Source organism: Primulina eburnea, chromosome 7 (genome assembly GCF_022965805.1).
Source record: "Primulina eburnea isolate SZY01 chromosome 7, ASM2296580v1, whole genome shotgun sequence".
Lineage (NCBI taxonomy): Eukaryota > Viridiplantae > Streptophyta > Magnoliopsida > Lamiales > Gesneriaceae > Primulina > Primulina eburnea.
In genome coordinates, this window is record NC_133107.1 from 21,729,197 (window position 1) to 21,751,697 (window position 22,501).

Consider the following 22,501-nt stretch of genomic DNA (forward strand, 5'->3'; position numbering starts at 1 on the left):
TAGTTGCAACGCTTGTCGACAGTCAGGACACTTTGCTAAAGTCTGTCCACAGCGAGGTTCTCAACGACCCTAGAGAACAGAATCATCTGGATCAGTGGCACAGCCTGATAAACGGTCATCAGCTGTTCACACATTACAGCCAGCACCAGCCCAGTCACAGCCAAGGCCAGGAGGAAGCCAGACAGTTAGTTGCAGGTAATTGTTTTCTTTGTGGTTATCCTGCATATGTATTGATAGATACTAGTGCATTCCATATGATTATCTTTGAAAGAATTGTATTGATATATGCTTGCCTGTTGAGTCCTTATCTACTGTAATATATATCTCTTCACCTTGGGAAGAGGTGTGATATCAGTGAATTCTGTGAAACATTGTATGCTGCAGTATGATGACGATTAGATTGAGTTAGATTGTATAGTACTTGGTTTGTCTGATTTTGACTGCATTATTGGTATCGATATGCTGACCAAGAACATAGCTACTGTAGGTTGTTTCCATAAGATTGTGAGATTCAGACCTGATATGGCTGATGAATACAAATTCTACGGTAAAGGTTCTAGATCTAGAATTCCTTTGATATCTGTATTATCGATGACTCGACTATTACAGAAAGAAGCAGTGGATTCCTTATGTATTCAGTAGATGTACTGAAGTCGAGCCCATCATTGGCAGATCTACCAGTGATATGTTAGTTTGCTGATGGCTTCCCAGATGAGATTCCGGGATTGCCTCCAGTCAGGGAGATAGATGTCAGTATTGAATTAATGCCAGTATAGTGTCTATCTTTAAAACACCGTACATAATGGCACCGATCGAATTGAAAGAATTGAAAGAGCAGTTGGAAGATTTACTGGCCAAGGGTTACACCAGATCAAGTGTTTCTCCTTGGGGTGCTTCAGTTATGTTTAAAGGTTTAATGAATCGCGTGTTTTAGAATTACTTTGATGATTTTATTATTATTCTATTGATGACATTCTGATATATTCGAAGAATATGACTGATTATGCAGAACATTTAAGAATCGTGTTAAGTATTTTGAGAACAAAGAAATTGCATGCAAAACAGTCCAATTGTGAGTTTTGGCTGAAACAGATTGTATTTTTGGGGCACATTATATCCGAATATGGTATAGCGGTTGATCTGAACAACATTGAAGACTTGATCAGTTGGACAAGACCGACATCAGTGTCATAAATTCGCAGTTTTATGAGTTTAGCAGGCCATTATCGACGATTGTTGTTTCGAATTGATTAAAAATTGTTGTTTTTCTGAATCAGGGTTTGAAACAGATTGTAAACCATTGAGATTATATGTTGTTCAGGCCGAACCAGGGCTGAATTCGAAAATTAAAGCGGCTCAGAAAGTGGATCCGAATGTTAAGAACTCGTTTACCATAGTCAGAGCAGGCATCGATCCGAGTATCAGGTTCGTGACAGTGTTTTGTATGTGAATAACCGCCTTGTTGTGCCAGATGTTTCAGATTTGAAACGACAGATATTGTCAGAAGCGCATAGCAGTCGATTCAGTATTCGTCCTGGTGGCAGAAAAATGTAAAATGATTTGAAAAGACAGTTTTGGTGGAAACAGATGAGAGCTGATAATGCTGAATTTGTATCCAAGTATCTGAATTGCCAACAGGTAAAAGCGGAAAGAAAGAAACCAGGAGGTCTATTACAGAGTTTGTCCATTCCTGAATGGAAATGGGATCACATTTCCATGGAATTCGTGACAAAGTTACCGCGTTCCTCCCGAGATTGCAATGCGATTTGGGTAGTTATTGACAGATTGACCAAATCCGTATGCTTTATTCCGTGCAAGCTGACATACAGACATGACCAGATGGCAGAGATATATGTCAGAAAATTGGTTAGATTGCACAGAGTGCAAAAGTCGATTGTGTCAGACCGTGATCCTCGGTTTACTTCTCACTTTTGGCACAGTTTACAGCAGGCTCTAGGTACGAAGTTACATCTGAGTACCGCATATCATCCACAGACCGACGGACAGTCAGAGCGGATTATCCAGACACTGGAGGATATGCTTAGAGCTGTAGTGCTAGATTTTGGCACTAGTTGTTAAGATTCATTGCCACTTTGTGAATTTTCAGTACAACAACAGCTATCAGACGAGTATAAAGATGGCACCGTTTGAATCGTTGTACGGCAAGAAGTGCATATCCCCTCTTTATTGGGATGATATATCTGAGGTACTTGAGATTGGACCTGATATGATTCGAGGGATAACAGAGAAAGTGAAGTTGATTCAGAAGATAATAAAGACAGCTCAAGACAGACAGGCCAAATATGCCAATGTTCGATGTAGACATTTAGTATTTGAGGCAGGAGACAGAGTATTTCTGAATATTTCTCCATTCAGAGGCGTTGTCATATTTGGCAAGAAAGAGAAGTTGTATCCACGATACATTGGGCTGTACGAGAATCTCAAGAAGATAGGAGATCGTGCCTATTGACTCGTCCTATCACCTTCTCTATCTGGAATACATGATGTCATTCATGTATCATTGTTGAGGAAGTATATTCCCGATGCTTCACATATTATATATCCAGACGAGGCCGAAATTGAGGAGACACTGAGTTACTTCGAGAAGCCGATCCAGATTCTCGATTGTAAAGAAAAGCAGCTCAGAATGAAGACTATTTCGCTTGTAAAAGTTCAATGGAATCGTCATGGCATTGAAGAAGCTACCTGGGAAACTGAATCAGTATATTACCGATGCTTCACATATTATACATTTCTTTCTGATATGATTTGATTGCCTGTGTGGGGACCCGGGCTCTAACTTAATTGTCTTTGGGATTAATTGGATCTTTGCTAGAAAAAGTGGGTCAAAATTTTGCTTTATAATATAAAAAACAATTGTATATAAATCATACATCAACGCTATCTTTATTTTATTTCAACAAACATCGGTACATATCTTGTTCCATTACAATCATACAAACTAGCGTTTACAACAAAATACATAGCAAATGTAAAACTACTAGTTCATCTTCTATGCCCGAAATCACCACGCTATCCAATCTCAGTCATGCTCTCCTTGACCCTGATCCTGTCCCACCTGTTTTCATGCACACATACAGACACAACAACAGCCGGATACTCCAGTGAGAACAAATCCCAATATAAAACATGTATACATACATGTCATGCAATTACATACAAAATCATAACACATAATCAGTATTTATGACACATTAGTGAATACAGATAAAACTCTTCGACTCTTATTCTTTGACTCGACTCATATCTAATTCTAGGGATCCCGGTGTGAATAAGACGTAACAAGTCTCCCACCTACTCTCCCAATTGGGGTGGTGGTACGTCTTATTCCCGGACTTCGGCCCTCTTTGTATCGAATATCTACAATAGGAGTCGATCTTCTCCTACGTACGTCGATATCACCGAACATCCGGTATCTTGGCATATCTGCCAACGACTCACCTATCTCATGTGCATTGCTATAACTATATAAACAAGGCATAAATATCAAATTATAATCAAATTTTTCTGTGCTTCTTTAATGCGAATAATCAAATCTGGTTCCACTTGAATCGTAGCAAGTCGCAATGGTCTACTATCTGTATCGAATACTAATCTAGACAAACAACAATTTTCAATCAAATTCGAAACACCTATCGTCGACAAGGATTTCGACTCAAGGCATCCGCTGCTACATTAGACTTCCCTGGATAGTACTTAATTTCACAGTCAAAATCTTTCAGTAAATCTAGTCATCTACGCTGTCTCATATTCAACTCTGACTGTGAAAACATATATTTTAAGCTCTTGTGATCAGAATAGATTTCAAACTTTTCGCCATAGAGATAGTGTCGCCATATCTTCAGTGCAAATACAATAGCCGCCAATTCAAGATCATGAATTGGGTAACGAGTCTCGTGTGGCTTCAACTGTCTCGAGGCATTAGCAATGACATGTCCTCGTTGCATCAGAACACATCCTAGCCCTCTGTGAGATGCATCACAATATACAACGAAATCACCAGTACCTGAAGGAATAATCAGCACTGGAGCACTGATTAATCTTTTCTTCAATTCCAGAAAACTGGACTCACAAGTTTCTGACCAAATAAACGGAGTATTCTTTTGAGTCAACTGAGTGATCAGATTTGTGATACTGGAGAAATCTTTGATAAATCGCCGGTAATAGCCTGCCAGACCCATGAAACTGCGTATCTCTGGCACGAAGTTCGGTCTAGGCCAACTAATCACTGCCTGGACTTTGCTCAGGTCAACAGATATACCGTCTCCAGATATGATATGCCCCAAAAACACAACCTGTCTCAACCAAAACTCGCATTTCGACAATTTAGCATATAATTTTTCAGTTCTCAAAATTCTCAGCACATTTCTCAAATGTTCAGCCTTGCTCAATCATGTTCTTGGAATATACCAAAATATCATCAATAAAAACAATAACAAACTGATCTAGATATTTCTGAAAAACACGGTTCATCAGTCCCATGAACACAGCTGGAGCATTTGTTAACCCAAAAGCATGACAACAAACTCATATTATCCATACCTGGTTCGTAATGCTGTCTTCGGTATGTTTGCATCTCTGACTCGGAGTTGGTGATATCCAGATCGCAGATCAATCTTAGAATAGACAGAATATCCCTGCAACTGATCAAATAAATTATCGATACGAGGCAAAGGATATTTGTTCTTCACCGTTACTTTGTTTAGTTGCCGGTAATCAATGCACAATCTCATCGAACCATCTTTCTTGCGAATAAATAGCAGTGGTGCACCCCAAGGAGATACAATCGGTCTGATATAACCTTTGGCCAGTAAATCTTCGAGTTGTTCTTTCAATTCTTTTAATTAAATAGGTGCCATTCTATAGGGAACTCGAGATATAGGAACGGTACCTGGTATAAGATCAATGCTAAAATCTACCTATCGGGCTGGAGGTAATCCTGGATTCTTGTCTGGGAATACATCAGCAAACTCGCATACTACTGTCAGATCTGCCATTGCTGGGCTCGATTTCCGTAGATCTACTGAATAGACAAGGAACTCCTCTGCTCCTTTCTGTAACAATCGTTTCATAGTCAAAACAGATACTAAGGGAATCCGAGATCTGGAACCCTTACCGTAGAATTTCCACTCGTCAGCCATCTCTGGTCTGAACCTGACAATCTTCTGGAAACAATCTACAGTGGCTCGGTACTTGTTTAACATATCGATATCGACAATACAATCAAAATAAGATAACCCAAGCACAATACAATCTAAATCAATCTCATGACCCTCAAACTGTAGTATACAATGTCTAACCGAAATCACGGATATAAGACCACTTCCCAACGGGGAAGAAACAGACACTACCGTAGTTAATGATTCTGACAGGCAGTGAATGTAATAATGCAAAACGCTCTGATATGAATGTATGAGATGCACCCGTATCAATCAATACATAGGCAGGATAACCGCAAAGAAAACAGTTACCTGCGACAACATCGTCTGGTGCATCTTGGGCCTGCTCCTCTGTCAGTGCAAACACCTGAGCTTGCTGTCTAGAAGGCTGGCTCACTGTCTGGCTACCTCTGGCTCGGGGATGGGTCTGTGGAGGTGTTGGCTGAAAGGAATGGACAGATGATGCTTGCCTCTCAGGCTGAGGTACTGATGCAGATGATCCTGCACCTTGGAATCTCGGTGAACCTCTCTGTGGACAAACTTTGGCGAAATGTCCCTGCTGTCTGCAGATGTTGCATCGACCCATCACACCCTGACACTGCTCGGTGGCATGTCTGCCTCCACAAGAACTGCAATATACTCCTGTATACTCTGTACTCTGGCCAGAACCCTTCTGTCGTGACCCACTGGAGCTCGACGAACTGCTCCTTGATCTTTTGAACTAGTTTGCATTTCACTTTTAACTGATCTTTCCTCCCGTTACTACTACCACTACTCTCAAATCTGGGAGGGGGTTGAACTGAAGGTTGTGGCGGTCTCGGAGTCGGAGCAGCATACGAAAGTCCTCATTGCTTAATCAGGCCCGTTTCCGCCCCCTTGGCTCTGTTCAAGGCATCTGAAAAATTGTGGGTCTGCCGATATTCACCAATGTGAAGATATCCGGATTCAAGCCATTGATAAACTGATATGCAACGGTCCTCGTCACTCTCTGCAACATGAGGAGCAAATCGGAGAAATGTCGAAAACTTTGCCACATATTCTTCAATGTTCAGCTGTCCCTGTCTCAGATTGGCAAACTCGGCACCTTTATCTTTTCTGTATGACAGAGGAAAGAAGCGTTGATAGCACTCTACTTTAAAGACTTTCCAAGTGATCTCTGTGCCACGATGCTTCAACGCTCTTTTTGTGGTAAACCACCAGTTCTTTGCGACTTCATGCAGTTCATGCCCAATTAACTTCACTCGACGTTCATCGGTATATTCAAGAGATTCAAATAGCATCTCAATGTCATCTAACCAGCTTTCGCAATCCATAGCGCTCTTAGTACCTTTCAGTGTCGGCGGTTTGAAGGATTGAAACCGTTTCAATAGTGTCTCCATCGGTGTTTCAGTAACATCCATCGGATCATTAAAAGTACTGCCCTGTTCTGGTACCAGACGTACTGGCACTGCTGCTCTTCGAGGAGGCATATCTGATTATCAAACAGATTAGTACCCAATTTATACAATCTATCTCAGTCTTCCTCTGATCATATACCTCTGATCCAGAATCGGGTCTGATTCATTTTATTCTTAATACATGTCGCAATCAATCAGATAAGCAAATAAACATGTATTACCACAATAAACATGCTTTCATATAGAACATATGTAAATCAACACACAATTAATAGCATGCTAGCATCATCAAAGCAAGGAAGATGACTCGATCTACCCCGCTCATTCACTTCTAGTTCAGCCTAAAGGATCTATCGCTCTGATACCACCTGTTGTGGGGACCCGGGCTCTAAGTCAATTGTCTTTGGGATTAATTGGATCTTTGCAAGAAAATGTGGGTCAAATTTTTGCTTTTAATATCAAAAAAAATTGTATATAAATCATACATCAACGCTATCTTTATTTTATTTCAACAAACATCGGTACATATCTTGTTCCATTACAATCATACAAACTAGCGTTTACAAGAAACTACATAGCAAATGTAAAACTACTAGTTCATATTCTATGCCCGAAATCACCATGCTATCCAATCTCAGTCACGCTCTCCTTGACCCTGATCCTGTCCCACATGTTGTCATGCACACTTACAGACACAACAACAGTCGGATTCTCCGGTGAGAACAAATCCCAGTATAAAATATGTATACATGTATGTCAGGCAATTACATAAAAAATCATAGCACATAATCAGTATTTATGACACATTAGTGAATACAGATAAAACTCTTCGACTCTTATTCTTTGACTCGACTCATATCTAAGTCTAGGGATCCTGGTGTGAATAAGACGTAACAAGTCTCCCACCTACTCTCCCAATCGGGGTGGCGGTACGTCTTATTCCCGGACTTCGGCCCTCTTTGTATCGAATATCTATAATAGGAGTCGATCTTCTCCTACGTACGTCGATATCACCGAACATCCGGTATCTTGGCACATCTGCCAACGACTCACCTATCTCATGTGCATTGCTATAACTCTATAAACAAGGCATAACCATATCAAATTATAAACAATCTAGTATGTGATTTTGGGAAACTCAAATAGAATCTGGTTTGAGTTGTGTCTTCCCGAATCAACATTGAATTATATCTTTCGTTGTTCAATCTTTGTTGATGTAGAATTCTGGACGTCTAAGCTTGTCAAGATCAATCTGAAATAACATATTCAATAGATACAAGATCAACATTCAGCTCAAAACAATACATGTACGTATCAATCTTCCCTCTCGGTACATTTCGACGGCATAACTGACGGAATCTCGCGATACCGGTCAACTCAAACCTCAATAATCAATAATAATAACTCATAACCATAACAATTATGTTCGATAATCTCCAAATCTACATAACTCAACTCAAAACAAGCTGGAAAATAATAACAATATCATACGATGTCCGTTCTTCGATCCGGTTGCGAATATACGTTGCTTATAATCTCGAGAACATCTAATAGTAATCATATCATAATTTCTCCAACACATAATATCTGAATCATACTGGAAACTCAAGAAACTTACATTCTTATTAAGCTAGTAACAAGAGGAGCACAAATATAGAATCAGATTGAAATTCGGTTGGTCGGATCTTGCACAAGCTAAATTCTAGCATAGAAGGAACTTTGAACCTTTCATGCAAGTTCTCTCTCGGTGGTTTCTTTGTTGCTGTAAGTCTGAAATGAAGAATTACACATTATATATGCATGGCAAGGACAAGTGTCTTATTCTTTGGTCTGTACGTCTCGCGCATATGCGCGACCACAACCGACGCATATGCGCGAGACCTACTGGTCTCGGCATTTCTCTTTTTAACAGCTCGCGAATATGCACGCCCTTCTTCTGCGCATATGCGCGAGGTTCTCTGGACTTAATATTTGAGACACACCTCCACGCGCATATGCGCGTCCCTTCTCGCGCATATGCGCGAGGTCCTCTGCCTGCCTCGCGCATATGCGCGAATCAATGTCACACATATGCGCGAGGGGTACTGTCCTCGCACACATCTCATGTATTCCCTCATCTTTTCGGTCCTATCCAATTCATCTATAATCACATCAATTATCAACAAATCATTTCCAATTATATAACCAAATTCTTGGGCCTTACAGCTTGTGATTTCGGGGATGAAATCGTATCATAGGGGGGAGAAATGTAATGCCCGAGATTTTTATCCTGTTAATTCGAGATGATTAAGTTATGAATTGATGTGATTATGAAAGGGCCAACCGAGGCACGAATTGAGATTCCATTTGATATTGTATGTGCGAGGATCGAAGGTCTCGCGCATATGCGCGGTACCGATTCGCGCATATGCGCGGGTATGGCAGAGGACCTCGCGCATATGAGCTGAGGTGGTGCGTGCATATGCGCGAGTTGCCGAGAAGAGACACGCTGAGACAGTAGGTCTCGAGCATATGCGCCGAGGAAGGTCGTGCATATGCGCGAGACGTGCATCATGAAGATCGAGCCACATGTACTTACCATGCAATATAATATGAAGTAACTTCATTTTCTTCAAAAACACGTAGCTGGAATATCGAGATTTGCTCTCGGAGAATGCTTATGCTTTTGAATCGTATATTTGCGATTGCGCAAAATTCGTCCGTCAGAATTTCGATCTGAATATATTTCTGTGATCCTCGTGTTAGCGGCTTTACAAGGACGTAAGTTTTACTACGTTTTGATATGATTTGAAATATGCTATTAAAGGAATCATATATGATTGATATATGGTGTTCTTGACATAGTAGACATCGTATAATCGAAACCGGAGTGAAGAACATATATCCATTGAAATTGTTATGATTTATCAGAATTGAATTATTTGAGATTATACAGATTTGATATCAGATTATGTTTGTCGATCGATTATGAGTTGAGATTGGTATCTCTGATATTTGTATTGCTGGGTATATTGAGATTGTGCAGTTATGCCGTTGAAACAGAATTAGATTGAGTTCTGATTATATCCAGTATTGATTTGAGTGGTCTATTGATATTGTACTCCTCGATATTGTCATTGTGAGTATTGACAAATTCGAATTCGAGACTTCGACTTCGTCAGATCGACAAGAGAAAGGTATAAATCATTGTTGATTCGGGAGATAAGACTCAAGTTAGACTTGACTTGAGTTTCCCTAAATCACATACTTATTGGTTATTGTTTAATACCTTTGTATTCTTTGAATGTTTATGCTTATTCTATAGATTTGTAGAAAAGAAAAGAAAAGAAGATATATATCGAGAAAGAGTCATCGGCAGATGTGCCTAGTCATTGGCAGAAGTGCCAAGGCGGATGTGCCTAGTCTTTGGCGGAGATGCCAAGTCTTCGGTTGAGTTGTCAAGACACTGGATGTTTGGTCATATCGATGTTGCTTAGGAGTGGATTGACTTCTATTGCTGAGATTCAATATAGAGAGGGCCAAAGTCCACGTATAGGAACGTACCGCCACCCCGAGTAGGAGAGTAGGTGGGAGATTTGTTACGTTCTTATTCAAACCGGGATCCCTAGATTAGAGATGAGTCGAGTCTGAGATGATGAGTCACTAGTTTGATTTACATTTTTATATCGATTCATGTTTTTTCAGACTATGATACATGTTATTGATATTTATTTCATGTTTTTATATCTGTTATATGATTGCATGTACACGTTGTTTATACTGGAATATATTTCTCACCGGAGTTATCCTGCTGTTGTTGTGCTTGTATATGTGCATTACAACAGGTGGGACATGATCAGGGTCGAGTAGAGGATGAGAGATTACAACTTAGCAGTGGAGATCCGGGCCCAGAAGTAGAATATGTTTCAGCACTTGATGTTTAGTAGTTGAACCCTAGTTTGATTGTAATATAATGGTACAAGACTTGTACTTTTATTTTGACATGAATATCAGACTGATTTTATTATATTCCGCACTATATTTTTTTTAAAAAAATTAGACCCAGTTTATTCAATTGATCCAATTATTCCCAAAGATGATTAAGAAATGAATTAGCGTCCGGGTCCCCACATAGTATCCACCTTATCAACCTCGGTTTTGACTCTTTTTTTGTCAACAGATATTTCAATGTTGCATGATCAGAAAACACAATTACTTTAGAGCCTAGCAAATATGATTGAAATTTTTCTAAAGTAAAAACAATTGCTAAAAGCTCCTTTTCTGTAGTGGTGTAATTGCACTGCACGGAGTCCAATGTTCTTGAGGCATAGTCTATGACGTGACTCTTCTTATCAACTTTCTGGCCTAGAATAGTCCCCACAGCACAATTGATCACATCACACATGATTTCAAAGGACAAATTCCAGTCAGGTGGTTGGATAATAGGCGCTATTGTCAATATGTTTTTTAGCTTGTTAAAACCCTCCTTGCAATCGTCTCCAAACTGGAAAAGTACATCTTTTTGGAGCAACTTGGACATCGGTAGAGCAATCTTTGAGAAATCCTTAATAAAGCTGCGGTAAAAACCTGCATGTCCATGAAAACCTCGAATTCCCTTAACGTTAGTGGGGTAGGGTAAATTTGTGATTAAATCAATCTTTGCTTTATCAACCTCAATACCCCTAGAGGAAACCACATGTCCTAACACAATGCCTTCGGTCACCATAAAATGACACTTTTCATAATTCAAAACCAGATTGGTTTCAATGAACATTTTCAAAATCTTGGACAAGTGACTCAAACAATTGTCAAATGAATCTCCATAGACAGTGAAATCATCCATAAATACCTCAATACAGTTCTCAATATACTCTGAAAAATACTAAGCATGCACCTTTGAAACGTACCTGGAGCATTACAAAGTCCAAAAGGCATACGTCTATAGGCACATGTTCCAAAGGGACATGTAAAGGCTGTATTTTCCCTGATCCTCCTGAGCAATGACTATCTGGTAATAACCTGAAAATCCATCAAGAAAACAAAAATAAGTTTTTCCAGCTAGTCTTTCTAATGTTCAATAAAGGGCAAAGGAAAAATGATCTTTTCTAGTAGTTAAATTAAGCTTTCGAAAGTCAATAACCATGCGCCAACCATTTTGCACTCTTGTCGATAACAACTCATCATTTTTATTTCTTACCACAATGATACCTGTTTTATTTGGTACGACATAGATTGGACTCACCCATTTACTATCCGAAATAGGATAGATTATGCTTCATCTAAAAGCTTGAGAATCTCTTTCTTTACCACTTCTTTCATTACCGGATTCAGTTTTCTTTGGAATTCTCTTACCGATTTGCAATCATCCTCTAAACGAATTCTATGCATGCAAATGGAAGGGTTTATGCCTTTGATGTCCGCCAATGTCCAGCCAATTGTGGTATGTTCTCTGAGAATTGTGGTTAATCTCTCTTCTTGCTCTTTAGTTAACCTTTTCGAGATGATCACAGGCAAAGTTTCATTGTCTCCCAAATAGATATACTTCAAATGATCTAGAAAATCTTTCAATTCCAATTTGGGTGCCTGCAAAATAGAGGGTAGCAATTTCTTGTGAGGAATTAATATTTCAGTTTCAAAATTTGGAAGCCATAGTTTTTGATTCCTCATCAGTTTCCAAAATTTCCCAAGCTTGAGCTATCTCTCCTTCCATCTCCAACTGTGCCTGCATGTGAAAACCGTCAATCTCATATGTCTCCTCAAAACATTCCTGCACAATTAAATAAACAATATCAATTGAACATATAGAGTGATTTTCATTTGGGTATTTCATAGCATCAAAATTACTAAATTTCACAATCTCCCCGTCGAATTTGACGGAAAGAGTACCCTCTTCCACATCAATCTTGGTTCTAGCTGTTTTCATGAAAGGTCTCCCGATTGAATCGGAGCTGAAATCGCAGCAGAGTCTTCTTCCATTCGCAATATGTAGAAATCTGCAGGAAATATATTTCTTTAACCTGCACCAGAATATCCTCCACAACTCCTTCAGGGTAAGCATTAGATCGGTCGGCTAATTGAATCACCACTCTAGTTTCTTTTAAAGGACCCAAATCCAGAGCACAATATATTGAATAGGGCATGACATTAATGGATGCACCTAAATCTAGCATGGCACGCTCAATTTACAGATTTCCAATAACACAAGGCATTGTAAACATACCTGGATCCTTGCATTTTTTTGGCAGTGACTTCTTAATAACCGCGGACACACTTTCCCCCACGCTTAATTTTTCATCACTTTCAACCTCCTTTTGTTAGTGAACAAATCCTTTAAAAATTTAGCATACCTTGGAATTTGTTTGATGGCATCTATAAGAGGAATGTTGATCTCCACCCTTCTAAAGGTTTCCAACACTTTTTTTTCGTAGTCCACTTTTTTAGATTTTTTCAACCTGGAAGAAAATGGAGGAACAACAACATTAGAAATAGTAGATGAGAAAGACTTAGAATTTACCTTTGGTTATTTCTCAGATTCTCATTCGATCTCTTCAGTTGTGCCTTTTTCTTCAGTATCCTTTGTTGGTGAATTGTTCTTTTGGTCAATCTGAAACGTCTGCCCTTTATATTAATTTAAAAGTACTAGAAATAATTTTTTTCTCTAAAATTTTCGTCTTTCACTAAAATAAAATGCCCCTTAAAATAAATCATCAACCAACTAGCATTTTAAAAATCAAGTGAAGTAGTCATAAAACTGAAATCGTCTACTGTTTACCAAACCTAAAAAGCAATAATTTGAAAAGTAAAGCCCATACTAAACCTCTCAAAAATCTCTCAAAATCATAAATAAATAGTCTTAAAAATCTTTTTTTTAACTTAGTAATCATAAAACATAATGCGGAAAATAGTAGCGCTGGTCCTCGTGTTTTGTGCACCGACAGTCCAGTAGGATCATCCGTCAAGGCCTCCCTCAACCTCACCTGCATCCATCACACCTAGTGAGTGTAAAGACTCAACACACCATAATCTTTATAACAAATAATACGTAATACAGACAACATATAACAGTGAAAAATACTTGTACTTAAAAATCGTTTCGTGAAGTTGCATAAACATAAAAATTTTCATGACATGAATAAATAAACCTTAATCTTTTTCATTTTTCCTCAACATGACATAAAACCTTTTCATGATCATAAACATTTTTCCTTTTCCTTTTCTTTTTCCTTTGTTGAATTCAGATCGTTAATTGTGACTTTCCTGATCATGATCATAAATCGATAGATCCATCTACATGTAACCACAGTACTAGGTGGCGGGGGACACCAGCAACACTCTCACCGGTCAACTGGGCCCTGGCCTATCATTTTTTCGAATAGAAATACGATCACCGGGGCTCCCTCTGGGGCCTTTTCCCATAAATGGGCTCCCTCTGGGGCCTTTTCCCATCACGATATTCACATTCTTACCGTTACCACAAAACCGTTACCACATATTCGTAATGATGGAAACATAACATTTTGTTTTTGATACCTCACGACGTTACCACATACGATATTCACATTCAATTCCTTCAACATTTACATTCTCATCACTTTATAAAAATCATGCATAACATAACATTTTGTTTTTGAAACCAAGCATGCAACATGTCTTTTAATTGTATTCCTTAAATCATAAAAATCCCTTAGACATTTAAAAATCATAATTTAATCATGAACATTTCATAAACATTTAAAAATAATCATAATATCATAAAAATAGCATTTAGGGCACTGCCATGACGTTTACTAATTTTTAGGTGTAAAAAGACCGTTTTACCCCTGGACTCGACATTTTTTGATTTTGACCTTTTTTCTTGATTTCATGACTCTAACATGTCCCAAATAATTATTTAAGCTTACATGAAATTTTCCATAATTTTATTTAGCTTAAATATTAGACTTTTTCATTTATCTTTATTTAACTGTTTTGACGGTGTTTTAATCCCGAAAAATCCCAAACTTTAATATAAAATTTATAAATTCTAAATTTAGTCTTCTTATATTATTTTAGCCCTTATGGACCACGACTCGACCCCCGTGAGATGTTTTCCAATTTTTTTCTTTATTTAAAAACCCTAATTTACACCTAAACTTCGACCCCGAGCCAACTTCCGATTTTCACGAGTTACTCCCGAACCATGTCGATCCAAAACTTGACCAACTTCCTAAATTAACCTACTGGTCACTTATACCACCAAGAAAACCCACCTAAAGCCAAAAACAAAGACCCCCTCTACTGACCATATGCTGGCCGAGAGTCACACTTTGTGTGGACTCAAGCTTTGTGCACTTAGGGACCTAGCCGTCCACCTAGCACCCAAAACAATCCCCAGTTCACCTTCCTAGGACCCTTATGAGTCACCCTAGCCTAACCCAAGAGCCCTAGAACCTGCCTTCCCTTCCCTGCAAGCCGCGCACCCTTGCACGCCCTGCTGCCATGCTTCTCGGGTAGAGTCCTAGCATGGCTAGGACTCTTCCCCAGCCCCTAACCTGAGTCCTAGCTTGGCTAGACTCTCCCCCTGACTCATGACCGGACCTTGGGCCGAGTGCTTAGACCAGGCCAAGACCGAGCCCTTGTGCCCCTTCCCTCATGAAAACTCGAACCCCAACACTTCTTGACATCAAGTTTCTCGGTTTCAGCTTGATTCTTGTTTCCCTTCTTTTTTCCTTGATCATGATTCGATGTTGGTAGTATGTGGGACTCAACGTCCAACCTGAGACCTGCCCCATCGAATAGGGTGTCCAAAACAGAGATAAACCGAGGACGTGAGCATAAAACGCTCAGCACCGAAAGCATGAGTATACAAGACTATGACATGCATGTATGCAAAATGTACTGGATACCAGGATCTGGGTATATCGAAATACTGATCAGGTAAATGACGTCAAGGTATGTAGCACTCTGCGCCGTCGCACCAGGAGGTGGCTCCCATACCAAAAATAAACCTGTGGATATACCGGTGACCTGACCACCGTCGGCCAACGGGGTCCAACCATCCACAACAAACGAGGGCTGAGCACCCTCTCAACAGGCTATCTCAAAGATAATCAGGCTCAACATGATTATGCAAATGCCGCATAATAAACCATGCATCATATGACAGATAATAATGCAACATATAAACATGCAACACATAGTAAAGCATACTCAATCCTGCTATCTCGGATAGTACTTTCGTACCTCAAACCAGTAGATCCTAGAAATCAGTCCTAGAATCAAGTCTGCGTCCGTAGTCAGCCCACTGATGCCGCTAGCTCCCAACTAGAGCACAGCTCCGCTACAAGACTAGTAGCTCCCCGCTAGTGCCTAAACCTCGGGAAAAGACTAGAAACCCATCAGAAATGACTAAAACGATCTGGAACACTCGGAATTGGCGAGTAACAAATGAAGCCTCGCGCCTCTATTTATAGACAACGATCGGACGATCCGATCCACTTCGGACGATCCGATCCACTGTACACTTCGGACCTTCCGAACCCTTATCGGACGATCCGAACCCTGCATGTCTTCCACGTGTCCAGACACCTGTCTTCGGACGATCCGAACCCTGATCGGACGATCCGAACTCTGCATGTCTTCCACGTGTCCAGCCACCTGTCTTCGGACGATTCGATCCCTCTTCGGACGATCCGAACCCGCTTCGGACGATCCGAACTCCGTTCGGTCCTTCCGATCCCACCGAAATATAATTAATCCAATAATTAAAACATGTTAAAAACCTTACTTGATCTTGCCCTAATCATGGCATCCCCTTAACTAAACAATTAACATGTTATTGGATTAAAAAAAAATCGAGTTTCATCATGAAAACAAGCCACATACTGAAATTTTTCTGAATTTATTACTATGAACTTCGATCTTTTCTTGCAAACATAATATAAAAAATATTATGATATGATGGATGAGAAAATGAAGATTAGGGAGTGCCTTTGTGTTATATATGCTCGAATAAACGTCGACGACGATGAATGGAGCGGACCCTTTGGCTTGAACTTGCTTGCACCTTTCGAAAACCCTTTCCAAATTGGTTGTATATGTGTCGTGTGTGTGTGTATGAGAGGGGTCGGGAGGGTTTCAGATTTTCAAATAGAGGTGGCCGATTATTTTATGGTGTTGAGTGTAGGGTTTATTAGATATTATATACTAATTAGTTACTAATTAGGCCTTAGGCTTATTAAGCCATTAAATTAGGCCCATTAGTTTAATTAGGACATAAATAAAATATTAACAAAGTTTTTCTCTAATTAAATATGTGAATTTATTACCCGTGTTGACAAAAAGCTCGTATTTTAGTTGAAAAACCAACCTCGATAAAATTTACGTCCCGGCGTAAAAAATCACCTCAAAACCTTTTATTTTCAAAAATACTAAAAAGCATCGATCACACTTTAAATAATTAAAAATAATTATTTATTAAAAACGTTTTACATTTTCAGCTATCGGTCCCCGTTCTTCGATCGTCACTTGAATATTCCTTAAAAATACAATTTTATGCATGATGATAATGAAATCATAATTTACATGTAAACATGTATGTCACATAATCAAATAGCAATTAAAAATCAGTTAATTACTCATTTTTCATAATTCCTAGATTTGCATGCAGTTGGATTACGTTGTCTTAATTTTGGATCTTACAATTCCTCCCCCCTTAAATAAAATTTCTTCCTCGAAATTAGAACTTACCGAATAGATCTAGATGTAGCTAAACATGCACTGAAAATCTTCGTAAATCGTATATCATGAAGGCATGCAGGTGATTGCAGTAAATCATTTAAAATATAAAAGCTTACAGACTTGAGACTTGAAGACTTAGCTGTAGAGACTAGCGGTGGCACAACTCTATACAGGACCTTTGCTCTGATACCAACTGTAACATCTACTAATTTAAAATGCGGAAATTAATTTTTTTTAAAAGCTCACATTTTTGTAAAAAATCATTTAAATATTTTGCATGCATGCAACCCTACTGAAAAAGATACCATTTGAAAATAAGCGTGAATAATTAAAAATTTAAAATAGTGCGGTTTGAAATGGCCAAACTCGACCAACAGAAAATGCACAAACAAAACGAGTAAAAATCCTAGTAATGCATCATCGTAACAAAACCAATGTAATAAAATGCTCATGTCTCCTCAAATCTCAAAAATCATAATGTGCGGAAGAAACGTGGTCCTCAGGTCGTGCACACACATCCAGTACTGCCTACTCAGAGTTCGGCACCTCCAGTCCTCTCGAAAACATGCTCACCTGCATCACACATGCCTAGTGAGTCTAAAGACTCAACACACATGTACCGGAAATAACAAGTACATATACATAGCACACATAGGTGAAAATATATTGTACTCAACATATCTTTTATGAACTTTAAAAACGTAAATGTAAATGTGTCATAAGAAATCACAACATGTCAAAACAGCTCATCATTATCATCATATACTTATACATCATTTTCTTTAATGAATTCAGTTCATTAGTTGTGAAACGTCTGCCATTCGTTTTGCTTAAAAAGTACTGATTTTTTTTTGAAAAAACCTACTAATGAATCGGCCGAACTCCACATACATATATATATCTATATAATATTTTTGCACCATTTTTAAAATAAACCAACCAACTAGTATTTGAAAATCAAAGGAAATAGTTCAAATCGTAAAGTCGTCAAATATTTACCAACCTAAAAATAATCTTTTCAAGTATTGCTAAAAGTATCATCCTCTCAAAACCATTCAAAAAGCATAAGTAAATAGTCTTAAAAATCTTTAACGTAAATCATAAACTTAAATCATAAGTACGGAAAAGTAGAAGCGCTGGTCCTCGAGTCATGTGCACCAACAGTCCAGCAAAATCAACCATCAAGACCTCCAGTAATATTAACATCATAATCACCTGTATCCATCACATCTAGTGAGTCTAAAGACTCAACACACCATCACCTTGATAACAAATAATACGTATAAAATCACATGCGACAGTGAAAATACTTGTACGTAAAAATAATATTTTCGTGACATGCATAACATAAACCTTAACGTTTTCTTTTTTATCATTACATAACATAAATCCTTTAATCATGAACATATACATTTTTCCTCTTTATTTGAATTCAGATCGTTAATTGTGACTTTCCTTATCTTCATAAAGTCGATGGATCCATCTACATATAACCACAGTACTGGGCGACAGTGACATCAGCGACACTCTCACCCATCAACTGAGCGTTGGCCTATCCTCATCGAATGGAAATACGATCGACGGGCACCCTCTGGGGCCTTCTCCCATAAATGGGCTCCCTTTGGGGCCTTTTCTCTTACGATATCCCCATTCATATCCTCATATTCTCAATAGTCACAATTACTTCACCTCCTCCAATAATTCACCTTTTCATCACTTTATAAAAATCATGGATAAATATCATTTTTCCTTTTAAAACCAAGCATGCAACATATCTTTTAATTGTACATAATTAAACCATAAAAATCCATAAACATTTAAAATCATAACTTAACATGTAAAAATTCATAAACATTTGAAATAATCATATTAGCATATAAAAAAGCATTCAAAACACTACCATGACGTTTACTAATTTTTAGGTGTAAAATTATCGTTTTACCCCTGAACATAAAATTCCACGTTTTTGACATTTTCTTAATTTCTTTGACCCTAACATGTCCCAAATATTTATTTAAGCCTAAATTAAAATTATCATAATTTTATTTAGCTTAAATACTAAACTTTTTAATTAATATTTAATTAATCGTTTTGAAGGCGTTTTAGTCCCGAAAAAACCCAAACTTTAATATAAAATTCCGAAATTTAAAACATAGACTTTTTATATTATTTAAGCCCTCTTGAACCACGACTCCACCCCCGTGAGCCATGTTTCAATTTATTTTCTCAATGAAACCCTAGGTTCGAACATGCTTGATCACCCTTGAGCCAACTTGTGACTCCCTCGAGCCAAGCTCCAGCCACCCCAAGCCAGCCCCTTCCTAACCCTTCTATGGACCCTACTGGACCTACATGACCCCATGAACCTGGCTCTAGCTTGAACCCGAAGCCCCATGTAACGAACCGTATTCTACACTACTTAAAATTTGCGGAAGAATTAAAAATTTCTTAAATAAAAACATTCATACGGTCGTCACTCAACATTCATAAAAATAAATCTCACCATCATCCGTCACCAATAAAATTTTGCTAAAATAAACTGTCTCAAAACGTCTCACGTTCAAATCAAAACATCAGAGTATTTTAAAAATTTGCATAAACATAAACTTGCGGTCCTCGGGTTTAGCCTGCCACTCAGCCCAAGCCTGCCCCTTGGTCATCACCTCCTGTCTCCTCAACATAGTCACCTGCATCGATCAAGTCTAGTGAGTCTAAAGACTCAACACGTATAAACTGGAATAACGAGTACTACATATTAAGGTCGCATGCAACTTTAAAATAGGACATACATACTTGGAACTTGAACTTGCATAATAAACTTGAACATACGTACATACATACTTCGACGTGCCATAACTTAAACTTTTCATAAACATGCTGCATACTTGAACATACTTTAACATACATAACTTCATCATTTGCGTAGAGGATGTTTCAAAGCGAGTGACCCGTAACATAAATGAGCCTGATCAGACTATACCACAGTACTGGGCTGACAGGGACGTATCCACTGCCGCATACATAAGATCCCTGTTCATAATTTAACAGGCCAGTTGATCCACGTTCATAATTTAACGCTTCACAACCACGATCTAACCCGTTCATAATTTAACGGGCGGATTGGTCCCCGTTCATAATTTAACGCTTTCCAATCCTAACATAATTGGTCACAAGACATTTAGCATACCTCGAAAACTTAAATATTTTATTGCACGTCAACATACTTACTTGGCGTTGAGGGATTCGTTGGACTTTGACTGGGGCCGTTGCTGCAACATATTAACATGAATTTCATACTTAACTTGCATTACTTAGACGTAGAAAACTCATGCTTACTCTCAAGCTCAATCAGACCTTATGACCTTCTACAATTTCCCACGACACGCCCTTAATAATCTTTGCACTAACCCATAACATCTAACTTAAAATGAACTTACAAATATTTCCCAAAAACAAGGGTACACGGACCCCGTGCTTGGGTCCGGGAGAGGGTCCGTGTACGTACTGCCTAGAGTGTGTCGGGAAACGGAAGGGGCACGGACCCCGTGCTCGGGTCCGGATGGGGGTCCGTGTAGACTCTGGAAGAAGACATTGAAAGGAAGCAAAGGCACGGACCCCGTGTCAGGGTCCGGGTGAGGGTCCGTGTAGGTACTGGAAAAAGACACTAAGTGAAACCCAAAGGCACGGACCCCGTGCCCTCATCCGTGTAAGGGTCCGTGCTGTCTCACAAAATTGACACTGAAGGAATAACAAAGGCACGGACCCCGTGCCTGGGTCCGTGTTTGGGTCCGTGTTCGCTCGTTGCTTCGAAACCTGCGAGAAAACTTATGCACCTGCCTAATCTCCCAATTGCACATCAATGGAACGAAATTTACCATCTTAGGACTCTTCTTAGAACACCATAACATTGCATCAAAACTTATACAAACACCTCACAATACGACGTCCACTATACTACACAATGCAACACCAATTATGCAATTAACCTCAATCCCTTTCCTACAACTTTAAACTCATTCAAACGCCTAACAACTTGCATCAAAATCTTAAAAATACACCAAACCTCAAAACTAGCATGCTTATACGCAGCAACGATCGCCCGTCAGTTTCCAACGAAGCCTGCAACACTGAAACTTCAAGAATTATCAAAATCATAACTTTTCTGAAACGCAGTTTGAGCAGTCCCACGAAAAATGCCATAACTCACTCAATATTTGTCCAAAAATTTCGAATCATATATCAAATCGAAGGTATCGAAAAGTTACACGTTTTTGCCGTTGAAATTTTTCCCAAAATATGAACAGAAAAATCGCAGTTTTGACATGAACAGTAAAAAACGAGTTTTAGATCTAAAAATTTTCCTTCGAAATTGATCCGATTCATGATCCGCTCAAACTACTATCATCATACATAACTTTTACGCATAAAAATCGACACAACGCATAATATGACTTGATCGACACAGCAAGAACAGAGTATACGTGCCTTTTTGATGATAACGTTACCGAAAGACGACACCGAAGCGGAGATAGGAGCGAGGTTGATCCGGGACGAACGTGGCACCGTTACTCTTGAATAAAACTGACCGAAATCTTGCTGGAATTTGAAGGGAAGGGGGCGGCTACTCTAGGGGAATAAGAACCCTAATCTTTCTCTCAAAAAAATAATAAAACTTGAATGAATTGTTGTGTGTGTGTTTAGGCGTGTATTACTGTGTGTAAAAGTGTGTTTGTGTGTGTGAGGCGTGTGTTTTAATTAATTAAAAGACTAACTTTTGGTTTACTAAAATAATTGTCTACTAATTAAAACACCAACTCACACTCAACTTTTTAAATAAAACTCTATAATTAAAATATAACACACCATATTAGACTTTAAAAGTTCTAAAATCAAAAACTCACAAAATAATTAAATTTAGGATTCAAAAATGCCAACACTCACTAAATTATTTAAAATGCCCCCAAACTCAACTTAAAATAAAATACCATATCTAAAATTGCCAAAAATCGTCACCGGGTCTTTTCCTCAATCCCGCCTCGAATGATCGCCTGAAACATGAGACTCGAAAGACATTTTAACGTGCATCACATAAACATAAATAATTTAAAACAATGCATTTAAATAAATCATGCATCGCCAAAAATCATTTAAAATTAATTTAAATGATTTAATAATTAAATGAATGCATGGGTTATACGTGTATTAAATTTGGGCACTACACCCCAG

At 38.6% G+C, this 22,501-nt stretch overlaps 1 pseudogene; it reads right to left on the reverse strand.

The window, feature by feature from the left end:
- Positions 1-11,824: 11,824 nt before the first annotated feature.
- LOC140835779 (uncharacterized) overlaps positions 11,825-22,501 on the reverse strand; it is a 37,709-nt pseudogene continuing 27,032 nt past the window's right edge.